Source organism: Erinaceus europaeus, chromosome 3 (assembly GCF_950295315.1).
Source record: "Erinaceus europaeus chromosome 3, mEriEur2.1, whole genome shotgun sequence".
NCBI lineage: Eukaryota > Metazoa > Chordata > Mammalia > Eulipotyphla > Erinaceidae > Erinaceus > Erinaceus europaeus.
In genome coordinates, this window is record NC_080164.1 from 54,302,240 (window position 1) to 54,317,000 (window position 14,761).

Here is a 14,761-nt window from a genome sequence, read left to right on the forward strand (position 1 = left end):
CCTCGCCTGCAGGCTCTTCCCCAGAGGCAGAAAACTCCCCCTCCTTATTAGGTTTTGCCCACAGGTTATGAAACGTCCCAAGAGGCAAGAGATGCCCACAGAGGCAGGAAACACCCTTTGAGGCAAGAGATGCCCCCAGAGGCATGAAGCACTTCCAGAGGCAAGAAATGCCCTTTCACCTGCTAGGCCTTGCCCTTTGAGGCAAGAAACGTTCCCCTTGGCATCACACTGGTTATTGCTGCTTGCCTATTTTGTTTTCCATGTCTTATGCCAGTTCTTTTGAAAACACCTGTACGATATAGGTTTCTGTTCACCTCACAATGGCCATTAGTTAAAAAGAAAGGGGGAGATGTTGGATAGTATGCCAGCTCCCCCTGGCTTCTGCTTAACCATATGCCTATATAGGGATAGATTTAATCCCATTCAAAGCTTTGGTCTATTTACATAAATCACTTTTACATTTACATAAAGCACTCCCTTCCAGGGCATTGGTGGTTCAGTGATAGGATTCTCATCTGCTCCACCCCCTCCTTGTCACACTCTGATTTTCACCAGTCACTTTTCTCTCCACCCTCTCTATGTCACATCCTGTTTCCACCCTACTTGGCAAGTATATATAAAGACAGCATTGTGAGTTTTACAGTACTTGAGTTTAGCTTAGCTCGACTGCGTCCTGCATGAATAAAGAGATACTGCCTACAGCTCAACCATGAGTCCCTGGTCGTCTGTTACCTGCCCGTGAAGCCAGCCCGGCGAAAACAACATAACCCGTCAAAAACAACATTATTGTACTTTCTTCACAATTGTACTTACTGAAAAATCTAAGACCAAATCAAATCATGTTACACAGGCTTCCTCCCAACCGTCTGGTCTAGTTTTCCTACCCTTACCCTTTAACCCTCCAACTTCCTGTTCTCTAGTGAACCATTCTGAGCTTGCCTATAGACCTTTTCCCTCCTTAGCACTACCTGACAGAAAAAAATACTATCCACATGGTGAAAGTCTACTTAAATTTTAAAGTTTGGCTCCATGGTCACATTCTCTATGGAAACATTCAATATCCCCTGCCTATTTCCAGGTAACACTTGTACTCTTTCCTTTGTATCTCCTGTGAACTAAATTTCTTGGGTGCATCTAAAACAAGCATGTGTGTGTGTGTGTGTGTGTGTGTGTGTACTGATAACTTCATGGCAAGTATCTTATTCCTGTATTTCCAATGTTTAAATCATTATAAGTGTTCAATAAACATCTGATAAAGTTAAAAATGAATTTAGTTAGGTGTAGTCAGTATAACACCATAGTTAGAAACATGACCTTCAGAGACAAGTATGCTAAAATCCTTGCTCCATTTTATAGTTTGATAAAGTCATATAATTTACTTAATCCTTAATCTCTTCATTTTTATAATATTAACTGTGAGAAAGGATCTTGCCTTTTGTGACAAATCAATGGAGCTGTAAGGAGTCATGATAAGTGAAATAAGTCAGAAGTTCAACCCCTCAGTGATCTTACTCATATGTGTGATATAAAGAAACAAAGGAAAAGAAGAGATTTGGAATGTTTGTTCCGGGAGAAGCAGCAGCTGTGTTTCTCTCCTCTCCTCTCCCGGGTCAACTAGGAATACAAAAGGAGACCACCTGGGACCACAACAAGACAGGACTAGAACAACTTCAGGAACCCACCAAATCACCTGTGAGTACAAACACATGTGGCTCGTGGAAAGACAGGAGCCTGGAGAGAGATTAAGTGGCTGGTAACAGTCTGGCAGTTTACCAGTTGAGACACCACCTCCATTCTGTTTCACCAACAAAAAGACAACTGAAGGGAAGAGAGGACTCCCCTAAGATTCATTAAATGCAACTGTGAGTCATAATTGTTACTGCCCTTAGAATCTGGAGCAATGGGGGGTGGGGGGTGGGGGGGGATGGACCTGTGCTGACACCAGGGGACAGAGAAGCAGGAAACTAAGGAGAATCTCTATACCTCAGTGGTTGGTGGGGCTGTGAGAGTCTCTTTACATAACCACTGGATTATCTCTACCCCACTCTACCTTATATCTTGGTTAGGAGTCAGTGATTAAGCTAAGAAGCCTACTTATAGTTTAAAAGTTTAGACACAAGTCAATCCAGGCAAAAGCGATCAGTTATTTGAAAAGCTGCACAACTGGAAGTATGGACAGACCAGTCAATGCCCATGTTCAGCAGGGAAGTAATTACAGAAGCCAGACCTTCCACCTTCTGCAACCCACAATGACCTTGGGTCCATACTCCCAGAAGGATAAAGAATAGGAAAGCTATCAGGGGAGGGAATGGGATATGGAGATCTGGTGGTGGGAAATGTGTGGAGTTGTACCCCTCCTATCCTACAGTTTTGTTAATGTCTCCTTTTTAAAAAATAAATAAATAAATAGCTTCTGCACAGCAAAAGAAACTGCTACCCAAACCAAGAGACCTCTCACAGAATGGGAGATCTTTACATGCCATACATCAGACAAGAGGTTAATAACCAAAATATATAAAGAGCTTGCCAAACTCAACAACAAGACAACAAATAACCCCATCCATAAATGGGGGAGGACATGGACAGAATATTCACCACAGAAGAGATCCAAATGGCCGAGAAACATACGAAAAAATGCTCCAATTCTTTGATTGTCAGAGAAATGCAAATAAAGACAACAATGAGATACTACTTCACTCCTGTGAGAATGTCATACATCAGAAAAAGTAACAGCAGCAAATGCTGGAGAGGTTGTGGGGTCAAAGGAACTCTCCCACACTACTGGTGGGAATGCCAATTGGTCCAGCCTCTGTGGAGAACAGTCTGGAGAACTCTCACAAGGCTAGAAATGGACCTACCCTATGATCCTGCAATTTCTCTCCTGGGGATAGATCCTAAGGAACCCAATACACCCATCCAAAAAGATCTGTGTACACATATGTTCTTAGCAACACAATAATAACCAAAACCTGGAAGCAACCCAGGTGTCCAACAACAAATGAGTGGTTGAGCAAGTTGTAGTATATATACACAATGGAATACTACTCAGCTATAAAAAATGGTGACTTCCCTATTTTCAGCCGATCTTGGGTGGACCCTGAAAAATTCATGTTAAGTGAATTAAGTCAGAAAGAGAAGGATGAATATGGGATGATCTCACTCTCAGGCAGAAGTTGAAAAACAAGATTAGAGGAGAAAACACAAGTAGAACCTGAACTGGGATTGGCATATTGCACCAAAGTAAAAGATTCTGGGGTGAGTTGGTGGGGGAGAATACAGGTCCAAAAAGAATGACAGAGGACCTAGTGGGGGTTGTATTGTTATATGGAAAACTGAGAAATGTTATGCATGTACAAACTATTTTTACTGTCAAATGTAAAACATTAATTCCCCAGTACAGAAATAAAAAAGAACAGACAAAATTAAACAAAAATAAGTCTGAAGACTAGTACAGAACTACAAAGGAGCCCAGTAGGTAACCTAAATTCTGCATCGGGAGTTGGGCTGTAGCGCAGCGGGTTAAGCGCAGGTGGCGCAAAGCACAAGGACCGGCATAAGGATCCCGGTTCAAACCCCGGCTCCCCACCTGCAGGGGAGTCGCTTCACAGGCGGTGAAGCAGGTCTGCAGGTGTCTGTCTTTCTCTCCTCCTCTCTGTCTTCCCCTCCTCTCTCCATTTCTCTCTGTCCTATGCAGCAACGATGACATCAATAACTACAACAATAAAACAACAAGGGCAACAAAAGGGAATAAATAAAAAAAAATAAATAAATAAATAAATAAATTCTGCATCAAAGTTTCAGGGTTTATTTTTGTTTGACTTTGTCTAGTCTTTTGTCTCTAGATAAGTTGGATCTGAATCAACTCAAATACATCTTTGTGAAATGTGTATGGGGTTAAGGAGAACTGCACAGTAAAACAGTGTGACCTCTAGAGTCAGTCTTAGGTTTAAACTTCCAAAGTACTGGACTCCCAATACTAAAGCAAATAACATTCACCATTTAACTGAATAGCCTACTGTATGCCAGATGCCATGCAAGGGCTTTATCAATGGCTCATTCAGTTCTCATGTCAACACTGTAAGGCAGGTGTTACTTCCATTTTAAAGTAGCTGGAACACAAGATAAGGTTAAGAGATTTGCCAAGGTAGGTTTCACCTGGTGGAACATAAAACATTATCATGCATGAAGACCCAGGTTCAAGCACTTGGTCCCCACCTGCAGGTGGAAGTTTGAGGAGTACAGGAGCAGTGGAACAGGTATCTGTCCTTCTGTTCCTCCCTCTTTATCTCTTACCTTCTATCAGAAAGAAAGAAAAACAATAGCCACTTGGAGTAGTGGAGTCATGCAGACACTAAGTCATAGCAATGAGGTGTGTGTGTGTGTGTGTGTGTGTGTGTGTGTGTGTGTGTGTGTGTATGTGTGTATGTGTGTGTGTGTGTGCGCGTGGGTGCGTGTGGAGAGGGAGAGGGATAGAGGAAGAAGAAGAAGAAGAAGAAGGGGAAGGGGAAGAAGGGAGATGGGAAAGGGAAGGGGAAGGGGAGAGGGAGAGAAGAGAAGAGAAGAGAAGAGAAGAGAAGAGAAGAGAAGAGAAAGAAGGAAGAGAAGAGAAGAGAGGAGAAGAGAAGAGCATGTCCAGAGACACAAGGGAAGGTTTAAACCTACGTGTGTATGTTTCTAGATATCACCCATTTTCACTATGCACTCCTCCATTTCCTCAAACATATTCTACAAAAATATATTGGGGTGGGCAGTGGCACACCCAATTGAGGCACACATTATCATGGGCAAGGACTCAGGTTCAAGCCCCACTCCCTACCTGTGGTGGGGGGGACTTCATGAGCATTAAAGCAAGTACTGCAGGTGTCTTTCTGTTTCTCACCCTCTCTCAATTTCTGTCCTATGTCCTAAGTCATAGCAATGAGGTGTGTGTGTGTGTGTGTGTCTGTGTGTGTGTGTGTGTGTGTGTGTGCGTGCGTGGGTGTGGAGAGGGAGAGGGATAGAGAGAAGAAGAAGAAGAAGAAGAAGAAGAAGAAGAAGAAGAAGAAGAAGAAGAAGAAGAAGAAGAAGAAGAAGAAGGGGAAGGGGAAGGGGAAGAGGAAGAAGGGAGATGGGAAAGGGAAGGGGAGAGGGAGAGAAGAGAAGAGAAGAGAAGGAAGAGAAGAGAAGAGAAGAGAAGAGAAGAGAAGAGAAGAGAAGAGAAGAGAAGAGCATGTCCAGAGACACAAGGGAAGGTTTAAACCTACGTGTGTATGTTTCTAGATATCACCCATTTTCACTATGCACTCCTCCCTTTCCTCAAACATATTCTACAAAAATATATTGGGGTGGGCAGTGGCACACCCAATTGAGGCACACATTATCATGGGCAAGGACTCAGGTTCAAGCCCCACTCCCTACCTGTGGTGGGGGGGGACTTCATGAGCATTAAAGCAAGTACTGCAGGTGTCTTTCTGTTTCTCACCCTCTCTCAATTTCTATGTCCTATGTCCTATCAAACAAATAAGAAAAAAAAAAAAAGGCACCAGGAGTGGTGGACTCATTGTGCAGGCAGGCATAAATTCTGAGTGAAAAATCCTAGTGGAAAAAATAAGATTTTGCATTGAGTTAGATCCATCTTATCTAGAAGACAAAGCAGAAACAACGGTGCTATTTTCCAACCTTGGATGCTTCCTCTCCCAGACCTCTAAGGTTCAAGGAAAGCAGTTTAAAAAACTATAATATAGTGAATAGTGAATAAATGAACTTGCAAAAGAAGGAGGGTAGGAGGAGAGGAGAAAGGGGGTGGAAGGAGGACTGGAAAAGGAGGGAGAGGAGGAGAAAGAAAAGGGGGAGAAGAAGGAGGTGGAGGGTGAACCACCACCATCAAATTTGTCTAAGATTTTGTAAGAACTGTGAACTTAAAAAAAAAAAAAAAAAAAACTGTGAACTGTGGTGGAAGAAGGAGTGTCACAGAGCTTTGATGGTGGGTACAGTAGGGAACTATAACCCAGAAATCTTAAAATCTTATAAACCATTTGCAATTTTTAAATGAAATAAAATAGTCTTAAAAATAAAAAGTTCCACCAGCTATTGTCATTGTTTTTTGTTATGTCAAATAGTACATACACCTGTGGAAAAGCTGAGCAGGAAAACTAAAAATCTGGGGTTTTCAATTTTGCCTAGAATCACACTAACTCAGAACTACGACTTTGATTATTTCAGGTTAATCAAAATTGATTGTCAGTTCTTCTTCTAGCGTTTGCCCTTCTTCCGTAGCCAGTCAACAGCATCAGGTTGAGCCTGATGTCTGCTTGTTGCTGGCTTTGAAAGTGACTGGGATCCATGTGGATTCCGTCGGCTAGGAAGGATCGTCAGTTTCCCCAATAAATGGGTACTCACGGGATGCACCACGGGAAGGTCAATCCAATTAAAGAGATGTGTATTTGATCATTTTTTAAAAAATGAAACACCGGGGACCGGGCAGCAGCACAGCATGTTAAGCGCACATAGTACCAAGCAGAAGGAACCACACTGTTTTCTTATCATCTTTGTAGCTAAAAAGAACTAAGAAAGGGAGTTGGGTGGTAGCTCAGTGGGTTAAGCGCACGTGGCGCAAAGTGCAAGGACCAGAGTAAGGATCCCGGTTTAAGCCCCCGGATTCCCACCTGCAGGGGAATCGCTTCACAAGCAGTGAAGCAGGTCTTCAGGTGTCTATCTTTCTCTCCTCTTCTCTGTCTTCCCCTCCTCTCTCCATTTCTCTCTGTCCTATCCAACAATGACGACAATAAGAAGAATTATAACAATAAAACAACAAGGGTAACAAAAGGGAATAAATAAATATATTTTTAAATTTTTTTAAAAAAAGAACTAAGAAAAAAGTTACTCAGGATTTCTTTTGAGCATACCATTGCTTCTCTGCTGAACATGGGCATTGGCAGGTCAATCCATACTCCCAGCCTGTCTCTCTCTTTTCCTAGTGGGGCAGGGATCTGGGGAGGCAGGGTTCCAGGACACATGAGGTAGTCATCTACCCAGGGAAGTCAGGTTGGCATCATCTGGAACCTGGTGGCTGAAAAAGAATTAAGATATAAAGCAGAACAGATTGTTGACTAATCATGAACCTAAAGGCTAGAATATTGCAGATGAAGATTTAGGGTCTCCGTTTTGGAAAAAGCTAGTAGGTCTATTTTAGGTATATTCCAAAGGGCCCATGACTTTACTAGTTTTTGCCTGAACCTGACATCTGATATGCAAGCGGACCCAGGTTATTGTCTGGGGAGATGGTATCATAGTTGGAAAAAGGAATAGAAAGCTGGATCAGGGAAGAGAGCAGCTCCCAAATATGGGGAAAGTATATAAATATTATTAACTGTAAACCCCACCCATTTGATCAGGGGCCCATATTCTGCACAGGAGCCAATGTAACCTCTGCATCCCTATAGATCTGAGCTTGCATTCTGTGATCTCGGCTAGGAATATTCCAGGCTGTACTAATTTCAGGACCCACCTTCGGAGGATGGAACATTCTCTACCGTTATTGATCCACATTGAGGGCAAGGTCCTATAGGGGCCCACTAAGGGGTCCATTATGTTGTTCCTGATGGAGATGACCATGGAGGGATCAGTTAGAGGTCTAGGCCCATCATGCCTGTGTAGCAATCCCAGGACTCCGACTAGGGTTATAGGTGATGGGGTGGCCTGGTATAGACTAAAGAGTCATCATTAAGTATGCCAGTCTCTTGCCCTTATTCAGCTTTTGTAGTCCCTACTTCGACGACGTTAGCTTTGGAGTGATTAAGGGATGTGTAATATGAGGTAGATGAGGATGTTACCTAGGTCTAAGTAGAAATTTTCATTAGGTACTTTATGGTGTCTTTTTAGGTCTTTCTACTTGCTTGCTCATTTATTGACCCACTGCAAACTATTATGCACTTTGGCTTTAAGGTATATATATTTTCCCCTAACTTACGGATACATGTACATATGCCCTATCTCATGGGCCTTGGTTATATCTAGGTTTTGAGGTTTTGTTAAGAAGTGAGCCACCCGAAATGAAATTAAGGAGTCCTATGAGGTAGGAAAGGTCTCAGCAGAGTAATGAAGCTGAAGGGCTGACATTCCATGCCTGATGTCTCTGGACAATATGGTCCAAAGTAAAACATGCTGAAATTACATTATAATTACATGCCAGTAATTATACTTGAAAACAATGTGCCTTCCATCAACATAATTTTACCAGGTAACTCAAGGTTGGCAGCAAGCCTTACACTGTAATCCTGAGACTTGGAAAATGATAAATGTATCACAGAGTAACCCAGCATCTCAGCACTGTGAAACACTCCAAGGGCAGGTTTGCCCTGAGGTTTTTCCTCATCTTAAACTCCCAAGTATAGCAGTCTCAAACAGTTAAAACAAAAAGGGAAGGAATGTTTTTGTTGGAGAGTCCCAATACAGTTTCCAGTGTATTTTCCATTTGCCTGATTTTGTTCTTGGCCCTGAATGGAATCAAAGGTGGAGTTTTTTCTACTGAAACCATGAAAAGCTCTTTACTGGCATGTGTGCATTCAGACTTGCTCTCTATATTGCTCATATTATAGCTGCAGCTGTGTTTGTTGTGAATCAATTGTTTTTGTCTTTGGTGGGGATTTACTTAGGATTGCTATTAGTGTACAAAAAAGATGGAATGTTTTTGTGAGAGGGCCTGAGTTTTGTTGTATTATACTTGTGTTTTTTGCACTTTTTTTTTTTTGCCTGCAGGGTTTATTGCTGGGGCTCCGTGCCTGCACTATGAATTCACTGCTCCTGGTGGCCATCTTTCCCCCATTGTTGCTGGTGTTATTGTTGGATAGGACAGAGAGAAATGGAGAGAGGAGAGGAAGACAGAGAGGAGGAGAGAAAGATAAGACACCTGCAGACCTGTGTCACCAGTTGTGAAAGGACCCCTCTGCAGGTGGGGAGCTGGAGCTCCAACTAGATCCTTGAGCTTTGTATTATGTGCACTTAACCCCGTTTTGCACTCTAATCCATGTGCTGATTTGTGCTTGTTTGCAAAAGTAAGAAATATCTAGCTCATTTTATTTTGTGTAGTAAAGGTAGTACCTAACTGGAGGCAGTTTTTGTAAGTTATAAAATAGCTTTAAGAGGTTAAAAGAAAAGTTTTCAAGAGAAATTTGACAAGCTGTAGGAACTACTAAGATTTTGTGTGATAGCGATCCACATGATAATATCCCAATGTGCATATGTGCCTCACCTTTAACTCCATCAATTTTTAAAGCAAAGCAAAGCAAAACAAACAAACAAACAAAAACCTTCCATCAAAATTTTAGGAGTTAAGTGTGTACATTTGAACTTCAGTGTCTTTGTTATTTTATTTTTTTTATTTTTTGCCTCCAGGGTTACTGCTGGGGCTTGGTGCCAGCACTATAAATCGACTGCTCCTGGCAGTCTTTTTCCCTCTTTTTTTTTTTTTCATTTTATTCAATAGGACAGAGAGAAATTGAAGGGATGGCAAGGGAGAGAGAGAGAGAGACACCTAAAGACCTGCTTCACTACTTGTGAAGCATCCCCTGCCCCTGCAGTTGGATATCTGGAAGTTTGAACTCTGGTCCTTATGTATGTAGGTCCTTCCACATAGTACTCTGTGTGTTTAACCAGGTGTGTTACCACCCTGCCCCTGTCTTTGTATCTACATAAAACAGAATCAGTGCACCCTTTTAGTTTCTATATGATCAAAAATTGATTTCAGGAAATAATTAAGTCTGATATATTCTCAAAAACTTCATACTGGGCTGTAAATACAAAGTAAGATTTGGGAACTTCTCACATTAAAAAATTACTATTTAAAAATACTTTATTTATAGATTCATATGATTCACAATTTATGTGTCTATAGAAAGGCTTTCTTATTTTTAAATTGAATAACCAGACCCTTTATTAAGAGAGAATAGAAAAGTGTTGGGCATTTTAACTGACACAACTAGCAGTGATACAAATTACCTCCCTCAGAAACCTTTCCTGATTTTAAGCCATATGACTGATCATTTTTCTTTATTTACCTCCATGTACTGCTCAGTTTATATTTTATTAATTTGTATTTGCAGGAATTTTGCCTTATACAATGTAGCTTTCAGTTTTCTTCAAAGGGAGGAAGGAGATGGGAGTGAGTACGCTTGCCAAATTGCTTTAAAAGCCCAGTTGTTTCCTGGCCCCTACAGTAGTTTCCTACTCAGAACCCCTTGACTATTTGAAATGGGACAGAATTTGTATCCTCCAAGCACCCCTTTATTATAGTTCTCCTATATCCAAAACTTTAAAAGGTTGAACTAGACTATAAGTCTCTTGAGTGCAGGAACAGAAATTTTTACTCATCCTAGAATCTCTGCATGTGCCAAATAGTAGGACCTCAATTACTCTGGAGTACTGAACTGTGTGGATAAAGCTTTGAATCAGAGGTACCTCTGCTTCAGTGCCAATACTGCTGATTATAAGCTTTGTAATTTTAATTAATTAGTTAGGCCTTTCTAATAATCACATTTTCTCATCTGCAAAAATGAAAATGGTATTGTAATTTAATTATTATGAGTGTAATTATACAATTATAATACTTAAGGGAACTAAATAAGATAGAGGAAAAGAACTTAGCTTTTTATAGTAACCTAACTTGTAAACTGACAACCTTTTTATTTTAAATAATTTTACTTATTTATTTAGATAGGACAGAAAGAAACTGAGAAGGGAGGGGACACAGAGAGAAAGAGAGACACCCACAACACTGCTTCACTGCCAGTGAAACTTCCTCTCTGCAGGTGGGGACTATGGGCTTGAATCTGGGTACTAGAGCATGGTAATGTGTGTGCTCAACCAGATATACCACTGCCTGGCCCCTATTTTAAATAATTTTTCATACTTTAAGTTTCACTTTTTGTATTAACTTATTTCTACTCCAGGGATCATGCCTGTGTGATTCAACACTCCTGACTTGTTTTTTAAAAGTTAAGATAGAGGGAGACAAAGAATACAAGTAATAACCTGGGTTGGGGTGGGGTGGGGAATCCCTTAGTAAACCACATATTTTTTCTTGTGACAAGAACTTTTAAGATTTAATCTCAGGGCCAGGTGGTGGTGCACCTGGTTGAGCCCACGTATTACAATGCACAAGGACCCAGGTTCGAGCCCCCGGTCCCCACCTGCAGGAGGAAAGCTTTGCAAGTGGTGAAGCAGGGCTGCCGGTGTCTCTCTCCCTATCTATCACCCTCTTTCCTCTTGATTTATGGCTGTCCCCATCCAATAAATAAAGATAATAATTTAAAAAATTTAATCTCACAGGACTGGGCGGTAGTACACCGGGTTAAGCACACATAGTACAAAGCGCAAGGATCCCAGTTCAAGCCCCCGGTTCCCCACCTACAGGGGGGGGGGGTCACTTCACAAGCAGTGAAGCAGGTCTACAAGTGTCTTATCTTTCTCTCTCCCTCTCTGTCCTATCAAAAAAATTTGAAGAAATGGCCACAGGAGCAGGCACTGAGCCTCAGCAATAATGCTAGAGGCAAAAAAAAAAAAAAAACCAGATTTAATCTCATAGAAATTTTCAAATATATAATACAGTATTTCTAACTACAGTCAGTATATTACATCCTTTAAAATTATTTTCAAAAAGATGATTCACTATAAAAAAATTAAGATTTTTCCATATGTTAATTCTTAAAAATAACCTAGTCCTGCTTCATGGAAAATTTATAACAACATTAATACTAGGATCATAGTTTTAATTCTCTATTCAACGTGTTTCTATGGCAGTCACTTTAATACATAGCTTGCTTTGGGTCCACATCTTTCTATAGTAGCTATCTGTATTAAAAGTTATTCTAAAAAAATAATAATATTCTTGGTCACTTACAAAGCCAGTTGGAATGGCAAAAACAAGGAATTACAAGAGAAAGTGGCATAGTCAGATCAAGTTCATGTGAGCACAAGACATGAATGCAAATGTAAATGTTGTCAATACAAGGCCATAATTTCTACATAATCTTTTTCCTTTTTAATGTAGCACCAAGAAATGAACCCAGGGTCATATGCATACATGAGACCTCTGGGCAGCCTCTTTAGCCCAATGTTCTCTTCTTTTGAGAAAGAGAGAGGAAAGATAGACAGAAAGGATATAAATCTCAGCACTGTTCTATCATCCATGGAGCTCCTCTGGTGCTCTTTCTTCATTGTCCTCCCGTGTGGTGCTGGAGCTCAGACCCACAGTCTCATGCATACTAAGACAGGTGCTCTACTGAGTGAGCCATCTCCCAATCCCATCTTTCTCTATTTTTACTTTTAGTTTTGTTTTGTTTATTTGTATCAGAGCACTACTCAGCTCTGATTTATGGTAGTGCAGGGATTGAACCTGGAACCTCTTGTCTCAGGTATGAAAATCTTTCTGCATAAACCACTATGCTATTTGCCCCATTACCTACCCTTCTCTGTTCAATACACATTGTCATCCAGAGCTACAGCCTTGAAATTAACTGCATACCTGGATCCTATGCTATATTCCACTCTCTGCTTCAAAGAAAACTCAAGGGTAGAGCTATGCAAGTTTATTTTTTAACTTTGTTTTTAATTTACTTAGATTAGAGATTCCATACATTCACCAATTTCAAAAGCATTCTAGGAGACAAACAAGTCTTAAAAGAAGGGTTTGAAAGGCTGGCAAGATATCTTACCTAGATAGTGAGACTGCTTTGTCATATGTGCAACCTAGGTTGGAGTCCAGTCCCTGCCACACTGGAGGAAGATTCAGTGCTATGGTATCTTTCCTTCTGTCTCTCTTTCTCCCTTGCTATCTGAGAAAAAAAAAAGTCAGCTCAGAGTAGTGAAGCTCCAGTAATAACAACAACAACAAAATAAAGGAGAAAGTAAGAAGTGGAGTTGGAGAAGAGGGAGGAGAAGGAAGAGAAGGAGGAAGATGAGATTAATTATTTTGGTGGGCAGAATAATGGTTCCCAAAGATGTTTACTTCCTTATCCCTAGAGTATATGACTGTATTAGGTTATACAGAAAAAGGAATTGAGTTTGTAGATGACAAGACAGAAAATGTATGTATTAAAGTTTCTAGTCGGCTGGTTTTAAAACAGGAAGAGGATCCTGGATTATCCAGTTGAACCCAATGTAATGACATTGTAATTTGTAATGTTACTTGTATAACCACTATGCTATCACCCTGACCCCTCTAGGACAGAATCTGTTTTCGTGTGAATGTGTGTGTGTGTGTGTGTGTGTGTGTGTGTGTGTGTGTAGTCACCTGGGCCTTCTCCACTCTAGACTGATTCAAACACAGAGAGAATTACAGGTAGAAGAGGAGAACAGGAGAGTCAGAGTGATGTATGATTTGATTGGTTATTGCTGAATTTGAAGATAGGAGGGGATATAAGCCAAGGGATATGGGCACCTCTGGAAAGTGCAAAAGATAAAACAGCATGCATTCAGCCCAGGTTTAAGCCCAACCGCCTTGGCACTGAAGGAAACTTCAATGGTGTGGTGTCTCCCCCTATGTCTATCTCTTTATCTGAAAAAAATCAGCCGGAGTATAGAAGCCCCAGAGACCGCGCGCCCGTGCGCGCACGCACACACGCACACACGCACGCGCACACACACACACACACACAGACAGAGACAGACAGAGAGAGAGAGAGAGAGAGAGAAGAAAACATCCTTTCTTAGAGGGACTAAAAAGACAGAAGAGTGGTTATGCAAAAGACTTTCCTGCCTGAGCCTCTGAGGCCCTAGGTTCAATCCTTAGCACCACCAAAAGACAGAGCTGAGCAGTGCTCTGGTGAAAGTAGGAAAAGAAAATACAGATTCCAGAAAAGAACACAGCTCTGCTAGTACCTTCCCAGCCAGGGAGATCCACTGGGTGTTTGAAGCCATTAAATGTGTGGTCATTTGTTATGTATCCCTAGAAAATAAAAGACTATTAAATTCCTGAACTTTCGAGGACTAAAGTAAGATCTAGGTTGGATTATAAAAGCTGAGTGAAATGTAATGAGTTGTTCCCCCAGTGTGTGTCTTATAGCTCAGCAAAATGTGTCTGCTAAAGACAACAGGGCTGGCAGGAGCATACAGTCAAACAGGGAACAGCAAGGTTTAAACTTCAGTTTCTGTGACAGTAACCTGAGTACACAGATGCTAAAAATATTGAGGTTGATATCATCTCATCAGTGAGGTGGGAACACCTCCCCTGCCCCCGTGTCCTCTCCATACCTCTCCCCTCCAAAATGCAAAGAAGCCCTCCCCTTGCTTCTTGTCCTTCCAAAGGATCTGTCAATTCTTCAGGTCCCTTCTATCATCTACAATACTCTCTAGGTTACTCATGACTCCTTTCCCTGGGGGCAGGAGGTAGAGCTGGCTCTAACACTATGGTTTCTTGGACTATGATCTGCCCAGGGTCAATCCCCAGGAACACCTCTAGCTGTCATGGCCAGGGATGGGAGAGGTAATAACTGGGTTACTGCATCTTTATGCTATTCTCGCTGGAAGATAGTACTTATTTCACACACATCTCATCAGGGGGCCTCCAGGCAAAGAGGCCAAGCAAATGCTAGATTTTAAAAATTATTTTCCTCCAGCTGTGCATTAATATTTTACTTCAGTCTTGCCCCAAAGCCTGCTCAAGATGAAAAGCTGGAGGGGATTCCAAAGGTGGATCAGAGCCAAGTTGATTTCTGTCCATGTCTCCAGGTCCCAGCTATCCCCCACATCCAAAAATCTTGTCATTAAAATGGAAATCCTGCCCCGG